Below are 15,726 nucleotides of genomic sequence, written 5' to 3' on the forward strand. Positions count from 1 at the left end.
TACAATCTCAACCCTCTTTCAAGCTGTGTCCTTATAGTGCTCCGCAAATTCGAGCCTTCTCTTTCTGTCGCTATTTCTTCTACCCATTAATGCCTTCACATCTCTTTTGGTATTTCAACTTCCCCAGCTCATCGCGGAAAAATTTGCTCAACTCGTTTTTACTATCTCATAAACAACTAAGTCCTTTGCGCTGCACAATCCGTTTCATCCTTTTTATCTCCGTCGTCTTCATCATCATCATCATCATCATCATCATCATCATCATCGTCATCCTCATAATCGTCATCATCATCACTGTGTTCATCATAATCACCATCATCATAAACGTCATCATCATCATCATCATTGACGACGACGTCGTTGCTATATTTACTTTCACTTTCGTTTGTAAATAGTGATGTGTTTGGCTCTCATTTTCTTGAAGTGAAAGCGATGTCTGATCGACTTACTACCAGTGACCGTGTTCAGATAAAAGATGAAAGCAAGAACAAAAGCGAAGTGTGTAGGAAACTTCAGATTTGATGTCTTCCACCAAATGTAATAGAAACCAAACTATTATGAAGTTCTTTGTAAGCGAAATAGTACAAAAATTCGAGAAAAAAATCTGTCATAACGTCTCATCACATCGATAATCAATGATAATAATAATAATAATAATAATAATAATAATAATAATAATAATAATAATATAATAATAATGATAATAATAATAGTAATAATAAGAATAATTCCAATTTTGGTACCAGTTTTGTAATTTTTAGGGAGATAATCGATTACAACGACCCCAGTACTCAACTATAACGAATTTTATCGATCTGGAAAGGATTATGTAAAGTTGACCTCAGTGTTATTTGAACAGTTAACATAAAAAGAGAGGGGGGGAAATTATTCAGCATTTGTGCCCAACGTGCTAACGTTTCTACCAGCACGCCGCATAAAATAATTATTATATTTTGATATACAAATGAATAAATTGATAGACTGCACAGCATATAGGAGAAAGAGACCCACGAAATTTTCATTATCTGTGTAGTGTTTCCAGGCGATCCTTATCTATCAGTTAAACAAGCCGAGAAGATTGAAAATTATACAAAGTCGTAGGTGGAACTCGAAAGAATGAAGAATACCACTACTAGAGTTATTCCTAAAGTGATCTCATTCTCGCTCACAACATCATAAGCGGAAAGTGTAACCTCTCGAAAGAGCTGTTCTTCACTCCTGCTCCAGAGCGTCGGCTGCGAGGTCACTCCGAAAAGCTCTATCTACGACGATTTCATTTCAATCGAAGGAGAGGGACTTTCTCCGTCTGGGTTGCGGATCCGTGGAATATGCTGCCGGACGAGATAGTGAAGATGCCAACGAACGCTCGGTTCAAAGTCTCTCTTGACCAGAAATGGCCTGAACTCTTTGTATGATCACCCTCCCTGTACATAACTCCCTGTCCCTCTACATGGCCTTGCTTTTGCTATTTGAACCAATAAAAATTGAATTGAAAAAAAAGTACTAAGAGTGCAAGAGTCCATCTCAAAGCAACTGCCACTATTCAATTCTTTGTCCAACTTAAAATCAAATATGATATCTGCACTATACAAAAAAGTGTCTTGTTAGGTACAGCTTATATACTGTCAAGGGTTTTCTCTGTCTGAAGTTCCAAACTTGATTAGGAGACCTTAAAAACATCAAGCCAGTATTTTAGAAATTATGAGAAGCTTAAGATAATAATAAACTTTTCTAAGGCAAAGTCGACCTCGGTGGAGTTTGAACTCAGAACATAAAGACAGGCGAAATACCTATTTCTATTTCTTTACTACCCACAAGGGGCTAAACACAGAGAGGACAAATAAGGACAGACAAACGGATTAAGTCGATTATATCGACCCCAGTGTGTAACTGGTACTTATTTAATCGACACCGAAAGGATGAAAGGTAAAGTAGACCTCGGCGGAATTTGAACTCAGAATGTAGCGGCAGACGGAATATTGCTAAGCATTTCGCCCGGCGTGCTTAATGTTTCAGCCAGCTCGCCACTTTAGGATGATAATAATAATAATAATAATAATAATAATATAATAATAATAATAATAATAATAATAATAATAATAAATAATAATAATAATAATAATAACTGAAAAAAAAATCTACAAAAGCATTGTCTTAAAGGCTTCAAAAGAAATAAGGTCTAAATAATAGTCTGAAAGATTAAATTAAGGTAGACAATGACGGATGTTCACAAGTCAAGAGCGCAATGGAAAAAAAATTAAAATAAAAAAAAAAACGAAAGAAAAACTAATGTAGACCCCTTAGACATCTTAAAGCAGTAGTCTAAGATGCATCACGCACAGCCATATGCTGTGAATTTTAATTGAGTACTCTATGAAACAAATAAAATGATGTTTGAATAAGAGCGAAGAAAAAGAAATAAAATCAAAAATTCAAAATGTACTGCAGTTATCGAATACGAAATATAACAGAAAAATATAAAAAATATGAAATTCTGGTTCATTGAAGTACGTTCGAATATAGAAAACGGCACCACGCTAACATTTATAACTTTATGTACTTCAAATTTCACCGTTTAAAATAAATTACTTCATATGTTTATAAATACATATATATTTACATACAAACGTACATACATACATACAAACTTATATATATATATATAAATTAATTGTTATCGACATATTAATATGGCATTCTTATAGATATAAGAATAATCGCTGCCGCTGGTCAGCTCCATGAGGCCACCGCCTTAAGATAGCTATTGATACACGATCTGTATCCATTAGAACCCTCGAACAAGGGAGGTCAGCCGCTTCACACTGCCAGTCCGACAGCTATAATGGATATAAGGTTATAATGGATACAGATCGTGTATCAATAGCTATCTTAAGGCGGTGGCCTCATGGAGCTGACCAGCGGCAGCGATTATTCTTATATCTATAAGAATGCCATATTAATATGGCAATAACAATTAATTTCCAGTAAACGCTGTCGTAATCTCTTTTATAGAGACTTAGTAATTTTAATATTTCTATTATATATATATATATATATATATAAATTGATCAAAATAAAATAAAAACATGATGCGAAGGATTCAGCGGTACATATGTTTCGGGCCTTTATTAGACAGATTTATAACAATGCATAATGTATGTCTGTGGCCTTCTTCAGCCGCGCACAACAGCTTCCACAAGGACATGTGTTACATCAAAAATTCTTGGTTGGGGATGCAAATCCTCTCATTCACGTACGACATAATGCGGCAGCAGCATAGAGTTGAAGCGTCCATCTCTTTCTTCTCTCAATGTAGAAGAAAGAGATGGACGCTTCAACTCTATGCTGCTGAGAGAAGAAAGAGATGGACGCTTCAACTCTATGCTGCTGCCGCATTATGTCGTACGTGAATGACAGGATTTGCATCCCCAACCAAGAATTTTTAATGTAACACATGTCCTTGTGGAAGCTGTTGTGCGCGGCTGAAGAAGGCCACAGACATACATTATGCATTGTTATAAATCTGTCTAATAAAGGCCCGAAACATATGTACCGCTGAATCCTTCGCATCATGTTTTTATTTTATTTTGATCAATTTACTCCACCACCTACACCACCAAACGGTATACACAGGTGCTTATAATTATCAAGTACTCACCCCGAATTTCTATATAATATATATATATATATATATATATATATATATATCTATATATATATAACAAGAGTAAATAATAGCTTTAATAAAAGGGATATGTCGTATGTGGAATCTCATTTGTAGAAAATAGAAATAAACAGCCTTTGACTGTTATTTCTAATCTTTCGGTATGTGGCTAAGCAACCTGCTGCCTGCCTCTTTTATGTATATATATATATATATATATATATTATATATATATATATATATTATATATATATATACATATATATGTATGTATGTATGTATGTATGTATGTATGTATGTATGTATGTATACAGGGTGCGGAGAACATATTGTCGTCTAAATTATGAAAAAGTGAAAATAACACTGATATCTCATTTTAACAGTTATATTTACCAAAATTAGATAAAAAATATCTCAAAATACTAATGAGTAAAATTATTCAATAAAATCGCCATTGGCTTCAACTACGGCCTCCGGAAAACTACAGAATCTCCTGCAACTCTTCTAGACGGTTTCCTTGGTTGAGTTGGAGAATGTTTCAAGGAGTTTTGTTAGTCTGTCGCTCAACTGCGCTCCACGCAAAATAATCAAGGGGGTTACACACTGAGGAGTTAGGTGGCCAGATGTAAGGGGTAATGCCATTGCAGATATTGTCTGACAGCCATGACTGGGTTCTTTTTCTTGTGTAGCATGGTGCAGAGTCCTGTTAGCAGAGATAAGTTCTTGCACCCACCCTTTTGACCCAAGGCAGCACTATCTTCTCCAAGCTCTTGATGTAGGCCTCCGTGTTGCGTCTGACGCTATGAGCGAAGATGAATGGAGGCATAACGTCGCCATCACTAGCGATCACTCCAAACACCATGATGTTCACTGGATGTCTGATTTTTATCACTCTCGGTACATGTCCTCAGATTGCACTGTGCTCAGATTGACAGCCAAGCACTCTGAAATGTTCGTATTGGAGTTTCCTGCATGAATGCCAAGCAGTACAGCATGTCGTTTCCAAGTTTCTGGCAGAGTAAACTGCATCATGGTGCTGTTTTCCTCTCAGACGGTGACCAAATGACCCTACTATACAATGTAGTCGACAAAGTCTAAAACAAACAATGCGCATGCGTGAAGTTAAAAGTATGAAATGGCGACAATTTACCCATCACACTCTGTATGTATTTATGTATAAATATATGTGTGTGTGTGTGTGTGTGGGGGGGGGTGCAATGGCCCACTGGTTAGGGCAGCGGACACGCAGCCATAGGATTGTGGTTTCGATTCCCAGACCGGGCGTTGTGTGTGTTTATTAAGCGAAAACACGAGGTTCCAGCAAGGGATGGTGGCGAACCCTGCTGTATAATTTCACCACGACTTCCTCTCTCTCTCTTTCTTCCTGTTTCTGTTGTGCATGTATTTCCAAGGGCCAGCTTTGTCACACTCTGTCTCACGCTGAATCTCCCCGAGAACTACGGTAATGTTACACGTGTCTGTGGAGCGCTCAGCCACTTGCACTTTAATTTCACGGGCAGGCTGTTCCGTTCATCGGATCAACTGGAACCCTCGTCGTCGTAACCTACGGAGTGGGAGTGCCACATTAGATGTATATATATATATATATACATACACCCACACTGAAAGACCCCTGCACACGCATGCCCATATATACACTTACATATATACATACACACATAACTAAAGGTTCCAGTGGGGACAGACATTGGTCAAGCGAGCTCTTTGGACTTATGCAGTTACCGCCTACTAAGTTCCACTCTAAATACTTTTGGTCAACAGAAGGCCGCAATGGAATATACATTTCGAAGGTGCCAGGCACTTGGATCGAGCCCGGAGCCATGTAGTTGCGAAGCAAACTTTTTTTATCACATAGCAATACATATGTACATACAATTTTGAAATATATTTATTTTTATTTTTTACCGTACACCCACAAAATGCCTCGATATATATCCATTTCCTCAGTAAAGTACTTCGCAAGGCGACATTGCTTTGGAAATTAAATAAGGGACTAAAAACATAATTGGTATTGTTGTCTAGTGAAAACAATAGCAGAAGAAGAAGAAGAAGAAGAAGAAGAAGAAGAAGAAGAAGAAGAAGAAGAAGAAGAAGAAGAAGAAGAAGAAGAAGAAGAAGAAGAAGAAGAAGAAGAAGAAGAAGAAGAAACTAAGGAACCTAGTGATGCTGCTGCTGCTACTACTACTACTACTACTACTACTACTACTAATAATAATAATAATAATAATAATAATAATAATAATAATAATAATAATAATAATAATAATAATACTAACACTACTACTACTGCAGACAAAGTATAACTATGTGGTAATGATTTTTGTGACGAAAACTTGATTGTTGACATTTAGGGGAGGTTTTGGTAGGTGGTGGTCACATTTGTTACATTTATTTTAGTTACATACATGCAATCATACACGCATGCACACACACACACCTATATATATATATGTGTGTGTGTGCGTACATATATATATATATACATACATACATACCTACACACATACATACATACATGTACGTATGCAATGTATATATGCATGAATCCATGTATATGTGTGTGCATGAATTTATGTATGTATGTTTCTGTGCCTCTATGTTTTTGTGTCTCCTATTCATCCAAATCTGGTCTAGACAGTTATTATAAGAGCTACGGTTTCAAACATACGACAACCACAAGAGAGGAAAGAAACTAAACGAATAAATATATACATATGTAAAAAAAAAAAAAGCATTTAATAAAATGATAAAAAAAAGATACAAAAATAAACTAAATAAAACAAAAGAGAATAGTGATTTCTGGTTTGGATACAGCAGTAAAAAAAAGAGAGAGAGAGAGAGGTTTATGGACATTGGTGGCCGTCAACTTTGACATGTTTCCAAACTCTTCTTCCTTTGGTTGCTCCTAAAGATATCAATTATGATTCTATAACGGTACTTTATTCCCAGCCCTAATTGTTCTTATGTATTGGAGGAAATACACACGTGTACGCACACATATACGCAAACATACACACACACACACACACACGCACATACACACGCACAAACACAGAGATACTTAGACAGTCGAACAAAGAGGAGACAAAGACATACCGACATACCCACTAGCACGTACAATCAAGCAATTATGCACTCGTACACACACACACACACACACACACACACGCGCGCGCGCGCACACCACCACCACTACCACCACCACCGCCACTCCACGCCATACCCTACACGGAGAAACCAATCACCGACATAGACTCACCAAACATACAATCAAAAGCACAGACTATCACACACACACACACACACACACACACACACACATGCATACATATGCACACACGCACACAGCAGCCATACACAAACGCGTACCATCACACGTGCATACACGCAATTACAAACGTGCATTTTCACCGATTCATACATACGCTCAAAACAAACATACGCGCATAGACGTAAGCACAAGCTTATATTCTTGTACACGAACACAAACACACACACATATACATTCACTCACAGCAGCAAAATGGTCGAAGCACATAGAGGGGAAAAGAAATCACAGACTGACAAACAACTACAAAGACATAGTCAAGCATACACGTGAACAAATAAATACATCCACAATGCCACACAAGCGCACAAATACACACACATTTACCTACATTAAAAAAATGCGCCCTTTTAAAACCTAGCCAGCCTCATGGGCCCGGTTTCCTAGTTTCTATGGCGTCTGTGTGTTCCCCAGCTGAATGGGACGCCAGTCCATCGCAGTGTTACTCATTTTTGCCAGCTGAGTGGACTGGAGCAACGTGAAATGAAGTGTTTTACTCAAGAACACAACGCGTCGCCCGGCCCAGGAATCGAAACCACAATCTTACGATCATGATGCTGACACCGTAACCACTAAGCCACGCGCCTACACATATACCTACACATCCAGTCATATACATTGCACAGCTATACACACACATGCACACATAAAGGTAAAATCCAGCAAGTTTATGAAGTGAGGCTGGCTGCACGTAACAACACCGGTTGCAAAACATTGACAGCCGAATCTCCTTCAAATCACTTCTGACTACCTTCAGTAAAAACGAGAGGTGACACACTTGATCAAGAAGTCACTGAATCATAATGTTGTCTATAGAAGTCATGCCTAAAAAAAGACTCTAGCAAATGTCCATGTTCTGGGGTGGTTTCGCCTCCTCAGACGTAGATAAGTTATGGCAACCTGAAGCTAGGTACAAAAAAAACAGAAAAAAACTTATATACATAGAAACATACGTATATGTGTGTGTTTCGTGTATATGTATGTATGTATGAATAGATGCATGTGTATTTATATAAATTATTATTATTATTGAGTGAGAGAGCAGCGTATGCCATTAAAATGACACGGGGGTAAAATATACGAAGCCCAGTATACCCATCGTGATTACCCGTCTGATAAGGGTACACCAGGTGTTGTTATTATATTTTCTATTCTTTCCACCCATATTCATGAGAGAATCATGAAAATAGAGTCTGAAAGCATTTCCTCCACAAGTTCCTGTCAGATGCAATCGTCATTAAAATTTCTCACTGGATTCCCGAGCGTAACCAGCTGAGACTAAGAATATTATCCAGCCATCTTATTCTTGGTCTACACCCAAGGTCTCCTGCTTTGCGATTACTTCATGCGACATTCTAATCACCTCCCAATGCGGTGAATTTGCGCGCTTTTGCCTTGGGAGACTCCCGGGTTTCCAAATTACGTGCCCTGTCGGGTAACGTTACGCCAGAGACTCTTCGAAGGGAGCCCATTTCGATCGCTTGCACTTGCGATCGAACTCTTATCTAAGTATGCAGAAATGTATGCATGCATGTGCGTATATATGAATGTATATACGGTTTTGTGTATGTATATGGGCTTCTCCCCATTATGACAATTTGATCCCAAAAAATAAAACGACATAAAATTAATTCCATATTCATAACAATTATTGAGTATTAAATTTTAAAAGAAGACCACTTCGGTAGCATCTTATCAACAAAGAAGATGTGTGAGTATGTTTGTGTGTTTGTGTCTTTGTGTGTATATGTGTTTGTGTATAAGTGTTGTGTCTATCCCTGTGTGTGTGCGTATGTGCCTGTACCTGTGTGCGTGCGGGGTCGATGTGTGTGCGTTTGCATATTGTGTGTGTGTGTCTTGGCATAAAATTTGCACAAAGATAATAATTAAGCGTGTATTATACAATGGGTGGGGAAATAAATATTCGTACATATCAGAATTCTTTATTTAATTTCTAATGAACATAAATGAGATATACCAATACTATATTTGCATACACATGCATAAACTAAGAATATGCAAAAGAAACTAATAAATTGTAGTAACTAAGGAATTTATATACAATTATAAATATTTAAGGGTGAAAAAAGTATTCGTACAGAACATAAATAACTGATAATTCTGATTTAATACTTCGTAGCATAACCATTATTCAGTTCCACTTCAACCAATCTCTTCTTGTAGTTCTTAATCAATGACTCGCATATTTCTTTAGGAATTTTTTCCCATTCTTCTTGACAAATTTTCTTCAAATCTGCAATGCACGTTGGGACTCTTGAATGAATGTTAATTTTCTAATAATGCAACAAATTTTCAATGGGGTTCAAGTCAGGTGACTGGCTTCGCCATTCTAATAGTGTTATATTGTGATCGACAATCCATTTTTGGTAGACTTCGCCGTGTGCTTAGGATCGTTATCCTGTTGTAAAACCCAACCTTCACAAAGCTGGAGCTTTTCTACAGCGTCCCATAAATCATTGTTCAAAATATTCTGGTACAACTCTGCATTCATTCTACCATCTATCACATATAAATTGCCACTACCATTTGCAGAGAAACATCCCCACACCATGATGTTGCCACCTTTACGGTAGGAATTGTGTTTTTCAGCGAATAGGCGATACCATCTTTCCTTCGAACATGGCTCCATAGAATTCAATTTTCGACTCGTCTGTCCATAGAACATTTTCCCAGAATGTATCAGATTTATCTTTATGTTCATAAACAAATTTTAAACGGGCATCTCTATGCCTTTTAGTCAACAGCGGAGTTTTTCTAGGAGAGCGTGACTTCAGTTCATTCCTATGGATTTCATTGCTGATTGTTCGTAGTGTAACACTAGTCCCTGAAGCTAACAAATCTTCTTGCAACTCCTTTCTGGTGATCATTGCGTTTTTTCCGATTCTTCGCTTCATTTTTCTTAAAGATCTAAGGGTTATCTTGCGTGGTGCACCGGATCTTATTCTGTTTTCTACAGTTCTCGATTTTTTTATATCTTTGAATAAATGAAGCTATGGTAGAAAATGGAATACAAAGGGTCACTGATATTTTCCTGTAAATTTTACCTCTTTTCCACTGTTCAATAATTAAGTTTTTCACAGAATTTGTGAGTTCTTTGCTTTTCGCCATTATTACGATACTACTTTATGTTGTCTCAGTGTTGAATGAAGAAGTTAGTGTTTTCACTCTTAAAAATGACAACTGATAAGATTATTGGAACAAACGAGAAAATTCTAGTAAAAAAGATTATTTTAACAGTATTTTGTGGCATAGAAAATCATAAATTCATTCTTTACGAATACTTTTTTCACCCCTAAATATTTATAATTGTATATAAATTCCTTAGTTACTATGATTTATTAGTTTCTTTTGCATATTCTTAGTTTATACATGTGTATGCAATTATAGTATTGGTATATCCCATTAATGTTCATTAGAAATTAAATAAATAAAGAATTTTGACATGTACGAATATTTATTTCCCTCCACTCTATATGATACAGTTATATTTGCCCTGATGCTTACGTGATCCGTTAATACAGATTCAAGGTTTCCATAATTCGGAGGGTTGTGGCGAAAAGAACAAGGACCGCTAGTATCTTTATACTTAATAGAAAATATACGGCAAAGCAAATTTGCAGTAAGTGCTTGTAATATACAATTTCGATCCTGGGCTTGACTAGATACTGAAAGCAACTTGGAAGCACTCCGTCGTAACGGACGACGAGGGTTCCGGTTGATCCGATCAACGGAACAGCCTGCTCGTGAAATTAACGTCTAAGTGGCTGAGCACTCCACAGACACGTGTACCCTTAAAGTAGTTCTCGGGGATATTCAGCGTGACACAGAGAGTGACAAGGCCGGCCCTTTGAAATACAGGCACAACAGAAACAGGAAGTAAGGGTGAGAGAAAGTTGTGGTGAAAGAGTACAGCAGGGATCACCACCATCCCCTGCCGGAGACTCGTGGAGCTTTTAGGTGTTTTCGCTCAATAAACACTCACAACGCCCGGTCTGGGAATCGAAACCGCGATCCTACGACCGCGAGTCCGCTGCCCTAACCACTGGGCCATTGCGCCTCCACTGAAAGCAACTTAATGTTATATACGCATGTGAATTTTTATATGTTTCCTGCACATCTGCCAGCAAAGAGGGAATAATCTAGTACTGGGGGACTAATTACAAAAATGCACAAAGTTATATCCACATACACACATATATACACTCCAATGCATAATCTTCTTTATAATGCCTGTCTCGTTTCTCTATTTCTTTCATTCGTTGTTCGAAAAAAGTTCGCTTTCCATGCTTTCTTTACGTTCCTGTTTCTCATTTTGTTCACGTTTTTTACGTCCTGTACACATATATGCATGATTATATACATATATATGTAGACATGTACATGTGTGAGTGTACTTTAGTTTCAAAGTTCGATATCTATCTATCTATCTATCTATCTATCTATCTATCTATCTATCTATCTATCTCTCTCTCTCTCTCTTCTATATATATATATATATATATATATATATAATATATATATAGATAGATAGAAGATAGATAGATAGATAGATAGTAGATAGATAGATAGATAGATAGATAGATAGATAGATGATAGATAGATAGATAGATAGATATGTAAGTTAATCCAAACAAGAAAACACAAAAACACAAAAAAACACAACAACGCGAGGACGTGGAACAAATAAAGTATTATTGGACGCTCAGGAAAGAAGGGAAGAAGGGAAGAAGGGGGGTCTAACGTTTCGAACGGAGCTCTTCGTCGGAAACATCGGAGAAGGAAAGATCCCGAGAAGGGAAGACAGAGGGAAAAAAATCGCCAACGGTACTCACGAGGTCACATATTGAAAGACCGGAAGTATATGTATATGTAATATGTATATATGTATGTATGTATATATATATATATATATATATATATATATATATTATATATATATATATATTATATCTTCTATTCTTTTTTACTTGTTTCAGTAATTTGACTGCGGCCATGCTGGAGCACAGCATTTTGTCGAGCAAATCAACTCCAGGACTTATTGCTTGTATGGCTAGTTGTTATTATATAGGTCTCTTAGTCCGAAAGGCTAAGTGACAGCGACGTAAGCACACCAACATCGGCTGTCAAGCGATGGTGAAGCAGACAAATACATACATACATACATACATACATACATACATACATACATACATTCACATATATATATATATATATATATATATATATATATATATACGGCATGCTTCTTCCAGTTTCCCTTTACTAAATCTGCTGTCAAGGCTTTGGTCGGCCCGAGGCTATAATACAAACACTTACCCAAGGTCCCACGCAGTGGGACTGAACCCGGCACCATGTAGTTGAGAAACAAGCTTCTTACCACACAGTCACTCCTGCATCTATATATATATATGTGTGTACATGCGTGCGTGTTCCTGTGTCTATGTGAGTGCGCTTGTGCTTTTGTGTGTATGTGTGTATATACATATATAAGAGGCTTTCTAAAAGTGATGAAAGAATCTCTGTTTTCCTTATTTGTCTATCAACTTTCCTGCAAATATGTGTATACGTGTATACATATACACATATATGTATAAATGAGTGTATAAATATATATATATATATATATATACATATATGTATAAATCAATGTATAAATGTATATATATATATATATATATATATATATATACATACACACATATATATGCAAATACATACGCATATATGTATATATTTATATGTGTATGTGTGTCTGTGTTTGAATTGCACATACAACTATACATATAAACCTAGTCACAAATACGCTCACACATATACAAGTACGCAGGTTTATATTTTATTTATTTATCTGTACGTTTTATCGATGGCCAGACGGTCTATTTTCGGGAATATGTCATGTGACCTTTTTGTACCCCTACTTCCCCCTCTTTTACTACTGTTTATTTTACCGCATTCTTTCAAACCTCTAAATTAATTGGAAACCACCAGAGAACATTGTCGCCAGTTGTCGGTCCTCGTACGTATACATGTATACATATACATACATGCATACATATAACTACAAATACATAAATATACATGGCTATATATGTAGATAGATAGATAGATAGATAGATAGATAGATAGATAGATAGATAGATAGACAGACAGACAGACAGATAGACAGACAGACAGATAGATAGATAGATAGATAGATAGATAGATAGATAGATAGATAGATAGATAGATAGATAGATAGATAGATAGGTAGATACATACATACATACAAATACAAACATATGTATATTATATATATATATAAACAAATATTTACATACATAGACATGTATATTCATGTATATATGTATGTGTGTGGTGTATATATATATACATATATATATATATATATATATATTATATATATATATAATATTATATATATATATATATAATAATATATATATATATATATATATATATATATATATATATATGCATATGTGGGTACAGGCCACCATGAAACGTGTACAGCAAAAAGTACGAAGCACGGGTACATGGAACAGGAATTATTCTCTTGAACAACGAAGGACACAAACGGAAAACAAGACAAACAACATAAAAAACGACCCTTCATCTGTTGTTGACTGTTTTTCTAGTCTCTTATTTCGAGCATTTAACAACAATATACGCTTCGATAAAACAGATGCTCTCGCAAAGCAAATTAAACAAAATTTGGAATTTTGCAGAGGGTCAAAATAGGTAATACAAACATGACAGTGAAAACAAACAGGAAGGGCTGCTAAGCCTAAACGAAGTTGTGGTGGCGAACGCGTAAATCAAGCTAGGATAGAGGACTAATAAGAATATGTTGTCCTTGTTCCAGCTACAATAGAGAGAAAGAAAGAAACACAGTTAGGAGAAGAAAGGTGACCGATGGTCACGTGTGAGCCACGTGAGCAAGTGGGGATGAGTGAGGGAGAGATAGTGACAGAGTAATAGGAAAGAATAGTGGGAGAACAGGAGGTAAAATAAATAAGAGAGAAAAAGAGAGAAAAACGAGTATGTATGTACGTATGTATGTATGTATGTATGTATGTATGTATGTATGTATGTATGTATGTATGTATCTTTTACCTTTTACTCGTTTCAGTCATTTGACTGCGGCCACGCTGGAGAACCGCCTTTAGTCGAGCAAATCGACCCCGGGACTTATTCTTTGTAAGCCCAGTACTTATTCTATCGGTCTCTTTTTGCTGAACCGCTAAGTGACGGGGACGTAAACACACCAGCATCGGTTGTCAAGCAATGCTAGGGGGACAAACACAGACACACAAATACACACATACATATATATATATACATATATACGACAGGCTTCTTTCAGTTTCTGCCTACCAAATCCACTCACAAGGCATTGGTCGGCCCGGGGCTATAGCAGAAGACACTTGCCCAAGATGCCACGCAGTGGGACTGAACCCGGAACCATGTGGTTGGTTAGCAAGCTACTTACAACACAGCCACTCCTGCGCCTATGTATGTATGACTCTAGTAATCCACCCGTCGATGAAAACAGGACTCGATTATAAACTGTAAAATGAAAGTAAAGAAAGAGAGGAAGAAAGAAAGGGAAAAAGAAAGAAAAGATAAAGTGAAGGAGAAAAAGGAAGGAATGCAGGAAAAGAATTCAATAAAGAAAAGCGAAAATATAACAGAAAACACAAATTCTTCGTCTCTTTTGTGTGAAAGCTACCGGCACCACCATTATATTCAAAACCACCAGCACCACCAACTCTCCACTACTATTCCCAGCACCGGTATCACTACCACAGCCACCACCACAACTACCACTCCCACCATCAGTTCCAGTACTACCACCAGCACTGGTATCAACATCAGAAGAACCTCTATCACTACGTCGACCACCATCACTACAAACTTCTCGCCAACGTCACCATCACTACAACGTCGCAACCACAACCACCACCAACATTACAACAATCATCATCAGGATTACAACTACTACCACAACCACTAGCAACTTTACAATCATCACCATCATTACCATCGTCATGATCGTTACAACCAACACTACCACAGTCACCACCATTCCACCATGATTACAACCATGCTACCTCCACCACCACAACTACCACATCCACCATCAGTTCCAGTACTACCACCAGCACTGGTATCAACATCAGAAGCACTACTATCACCAGCACCTCTATCACTACGTCGACCACCATCACTACAAACTTCTCCACCACCATCGCCAACGTCACCATCACTACAACGTCGCAACCACAACCACCACCAACATTACAACAATCATCATCAGGATTACAACTACTACCACAACCACTAGCAGCTTTACAATCATCACCACCATCACCATCGTCATGATCGTTACAACCATCACTGCTACTGCTACCACCATCACGACCATTTTCAATCCTTCTTCAGTCTTTGATCTTGTAATTCCATACAATTGGTAGAAGAACCCAGACAATTACTTCTTAAACACATTTTAAATACCGCCCTCTTTTCTTTCACAAACTCCCTTTCAAACGCTCTGCTCCCTCAGTGATACAATTCAACAGGAGTGGCTGTGTGGTAGGTAACTTGCTTACCAACCAAATAGTCCTGGGTTCAGTCCCACCGCGTGGCACCTTGGGAAAGTGTCTTCTACTATAGCCTCGGGTCGACCAAAGCC

This window comes from Octopus sinensis, linkage group LG16, assembly GCF_006345805.1.
Source record: "Octopus sinensis linkage group LG16, ASM634580v1, whole genome shotgun sequence".
Lineage (NCBI taxonomy): Eukaryota > Metazoa > Mollusca > Cephalopoda > Octopoda > Octopodidae > Octopus > Octopus sinensis.